This window comes from Gossypium hirsutum, chromosome A06 (assembly GCF_007990345.1).
Source record: "Gossypium hirsutum isolate 1008001.06 chromosome A06, Gossypium_hirsutum_v2.1, whole genome shotgun sequence".
Lineage (NCBI taxonomy): Eukaryota > Viridiplantae > Streptophyta > Magnoliopsida > Malvales > Malvaceae > Gossypium > Gossypium hirsutum.
Window position 1 is genome coordinate 49,260,848 of NC_053429.1, and position 4,616 is coordinate 49,265,463.

General features: G+C 38.3%; 1 non-coding gene across 1 annotated transcript; it reads left to right on the top strand.

The window, feature by feature from the left end:
* The first annotated feature begins 4,110 nt into the window (after positions 1-4,110).
* On the top strand, positions 4,111-4,217 carry LOC121231110 (small nucleolar RNA R71). Its single transcript, XR_005929178.1, has one exon. It is a non-coding gene; the product is annotated as a small nucleolar RNA R71 (small nucleolar RNA).
* The last annotated feature ends 399 nt before the right edge of the window (positions 4,218-4,616 follow it).

The following is a 4,616-nucleotide window of genomic DNA, read 5'->3' on the forward strand; positions in this document are numbered from 1 at the left end:
GAAATTTTGGGGTTTCTATAAGATTAAAAAGAGTTTGGCTAGGCTTGAAATACGAAGAAATTATAAAATTAATTTTCGAGCATAGGGGTAAAATAGTTATTTTGCCAAAGTCTAGGGGCAAAATGGTCATTTTACCAAAGATGTGAATTTATGATTGCCTAATTGTAATTAGTGACTAAATGAGTGCATTTTGTTATTATAGATCAAGATTTTCCAAAATAGAACCTAGACCGGGGCAAAGCCAAACAATCCGACTAAACCGACTAGTCGAGTACATTTTGTAAATCGAGATAAGTTGTATGTAAATAATACAACTACAATGTTAATGTATGTATTCGAATTGTCATTGAATTGATATAGTATGAATTGCTAGGTTGTGAACTAAGATTGCATATTAATGATTGAGATAGTAGAAAGATCTAGTTGGGACCCTAGGAAACAAATCGGATATTCATGCCATAACATTCAGATTTCTTATGTACCAGTGTAAGACATGTCTGAGACATGCATTGGCCACATTATGTGTGACAGTATAAGACATGTCAGGGACATGCATCTGCCACATTATGAGTGCCAGTGTAAGACCATGTCTGGGACATGGCATCAGCGTAGAGATGAGTGCTAGTGTAAGACGTGTCTGGGACATGCATCGGCTAAGAGTTGTGCTAGTGCAAGACATGTCCAAGACATGCATTAGCACGTATATACGAGAGATAGTATAAGACCATGTTTGGGACATGGCATCAGCCTCGATGAGGATAGCCAGTGTAAGACCATATCTGGGACATGGCATCGGCAACTTATCCCATGTTTGAGGCTTATAGAATATCCGGTAGTATTCTGAAAGGTTCGACTTTAAAGATTACGAAAGTGATTTAATAAGGAAAGTATAATAATTTTGTGAGTGGCACAGGTACTTATTTGGTATGCATAAGTAATGAGCTCAAATTAGAAAATGTGATTTGAGTGGACGGTAATGAGTAAGTCAAGTTTATGTTTACCTTTGAGCTATGAGTATGATGACTAATGGTAAAATTGTTGTTGTATATTTATTTATATGCAACTTACTAAGCTTTATGCTTACTCTTCTTTCCTTCCATTTTCTTTCAGTGCCGCTTAATTAGCTCAAGGATTCTTTGAAGTTGGAGATATCAATCGCACTATCAATCGAAGCACTTGGTATAGTACAAATCTTATTTTGTCTATGGCATGTATAGGGCTAGACTAGGATGTTTGATTTATTGAGAAATTGATTATGTATTTTGGCTTAAGTCAAAAGCCCTTCATTTTGTATCAAGCCTAGAATAATGGCTATTATTCATTTTGGTAAATGCTTATAATGTTCTTTCTATGAATGAATTGGTGTCCATTGTGGTGAAATTAGTTTATTGAAACGGTCTTGTGTAGGTTGTGTAAAAGGGGTGACAAAATGGCTTGGAAATGGCCACCTTTTGTCCACTCGGGTGAGACACACAACTCACTCCCATGGTAGTGTGTTATGGCCGTACGTCCCCTGCACTTAAAATTTTAAGTCAGTATTGTACACAGGCAGGCCACACGAGTGTGTGCCATGGCCGTGTTTTAAAGTCAGTATTGTACACGGGCAGGCCACACTGGTGTGTGCCATGGCTGTGTTAAAGTTAGTGTTGCACACGGGATAAGGGCACGGGCGTGTCCCAGGCCACACAGGCGTGTGTGACCACATGGTCCATACCCACACGGGTGTCTGGAGCCTTAAACCATGAATTTTCCAAGTTTTTCTTGAGCCCTCAGTTTGACCCCGAACCACCTTGGATGTATTTTTGGGCCTCTTAAGCCCAAGTAAATGACAAGTTACTTATCAAATGAAAAGTTTTAAATTGATCAAAGTTTTATGGCCTGATTTCCTAAGATTGGTTGAGTTTAAGTTTGGTAGCGTTTCAAACCCTATCCCGACGCTGGATACCGGTGAAGGGTGTTACAGTTACAGCTAGAGGCATTATGGTAATTCGGCTAGCATGGCTTTATTGTGAAATATGTAAAATATGGGGTGCAAAAGTGTAAATGTGTTTTGAAATGTGTTTTGGACTAAATTGAATGAATAGATGATTAAATAAGTTAATTTTAATTATATTTAGAACAAGAAAGGAGAAATACGAATTCGGATTAGGGAAAAGATAAAGTTATCGACTAATCGACTCCATTCACCGTTTTAACACCCAAGGTAAGTTCATATGTGATAAATTTCAATACAAATGTATTTCATATGCTTTGATGTTGCATAAATTGCAAATACGAGACTATGAATATGAACAATAGTGATTTGACGATGATTCGACATTCGAAATCCCAGTTGAACCTTAGGAATAGTTTAGGATGATAGTGACATGTCATTAGGGGGTACATTGAGTTGGCTTCGGGCCATGATATCGTACTTCGGGTGCGAGTTATACTGATTTGGCTTTGGGCCATGCATATCGGTTGATTTGGCTTTGGGCCATGATATCAAATTTTCAGATAAGTTACCTTGATTTGGCTTCAGGCCATGATATAGGTACTTATCATATGAGACCTTGAGTATCCGACTTCTAGTCCGAATGGTTCAACGGGCAAATGAAAGATGTGGTTGAGTATGAGATTGGTACGAGATGGTACATGTACTTACGATAATGAATTGTGTATTGAAACTATGGAATTGATAAGTTCTTTGGTAAGTTATGTGAATGATCATTTGATAGCTTTGAGATTTAATAGAATTGTTGTATATTGTTTTCTACTATTTGAATGATTAATGAAAGATGATAGTTGCTTACTGTTAACATACGAGCTTACTAAGCTATATTGTTTACTTTGTTGTTTTTTCATGTTTTATAGTGATTTCAAAGCTAGCTCAAACTCGGGGATCGTCAGAGACTTCATCACACTATCTACTGACACTTTGGTACCTTTGAAACTACGTTTTGGGTCGTATGGCATGTATAGGGACTTTGGTCATTTTGGTTATAGCTTGATAGTGAATTTGGCCATTTGTGTTGGCTTATAAAAGTTATGTTATAATGTTGTTTATGGCTATGTAAATTGACCTATTTGGTTTGATTGGTGATGTATGTTTATAGGTATGCTAATGTCATTTTGTGATGAGTTTAATGTTTGATTGGAAATGGTTGATGAAATGAGGATGTTTGTGATTGTGGTTTAGGCTAAGAAATTCTTAGATGAAATGGTATGAATTATGTTTGATTTGGTTGTTTTGGGCTACCTATTATGCTTTGTTTTGGTGCCATATGTGTAGGTGAAGGTGTGTACCAAATGGGGTGGCAAATTGGCTTGGTAAATAGCCTATCTTTGTCCACACGGGCAGTGACATGGACGTGTGTCTCAGCTGTGTGTGACACAAAATTAAGTCCATGGCCATGTGTCCCCTGGTGTGGTTTTAAAAATCAAGTCAGTATACTTCACATGGCCTCACACACGAGCGTATGACTTGGCCGTGTGGTATAAGCTAGTATACCCTACAGGTTTGGCATGGCCTAGCACACAGCCTGGCACACGGGCCTGTATGGCCATTTTTAGGGCACACAGGCTAGCCATACAGGGGTGTGTGTTGGCCATGTGACCTAAGTCAGAGAGTTACACGGGGTTAGACACAGGCTGGGACACTGCCATGTGCTCCCATTTCGAATGCCTACACGGCTTGTAACACGAGCGTGCCTAGTGGCTGTGTGAGACACACGGCTTGGCCACATGGGTGTGTGTCCCATGTTTTGAGTAAAGTTTTCAAAGTTTAGTGAAAGTTTCTTAAGTTATCAGTTTAGTCCCGAACCATTTCCAAAGCATGTTTAGGGCCTAGTAGGCTCGTATTAGAGAAAAATTGATTGAGATTGAATAATGATTGTATGTACTGATTAAATGCATGTGAAAAGTTAGTGTAATTGTGTTGTAAGCCTAGTAATGCTCCGTAACCCTATTCCGGCATTGAATACGGGTGAGAGGTGTTCCATCTCCTCAATAAAATCTTAAGCTGCCTCAGGTGTTTTACCATTCAATGTTCCGCCAATTGCTGCATCAATCATCTGTCTAGTTGAGGGATTCAAACCATTAAAAAAAGTTTAAACTTGGAGCCACAAAGGTAGTCTATGATGAGGATACCTTCTCAACAAATCCTTAAATCTCTCTCATCTATCATAAAGTGCCTCAATATCAAACTGAACAAAAGAAGAGATGTTATTCCTTAACTTAGTTGTTTCAGCCAACGGAAAATATTTTAACAAAAACTTCTCAGTCATTTGAGCCCAAGTCATGATAGAACCCCATGGTAATGAATTTAACCACTGTTTTGTCTTGCTCTTCAACGAGAATGGGAACAACTATAAGCGTATGGCATCATCAGTAACACCATTGATCTTGAAAGTGTCGCAAATCACTAGAAAGTTAGTTAAATGAGCATTCGGATCTTCATTTTGCACACTATCAAACTAAACATATTGTTGCACCATCTGAACTATATTCGACTTGATCTCAAAATTATTTGTATTAATAGTCGATCTGGCAATACTCGATTCAGCCCCAGTCAGAGTAGGCTTAGTCTAATCATACATAGTCCGAGGAGTAGGACATGCAAAAGGTAGCTAATTGTT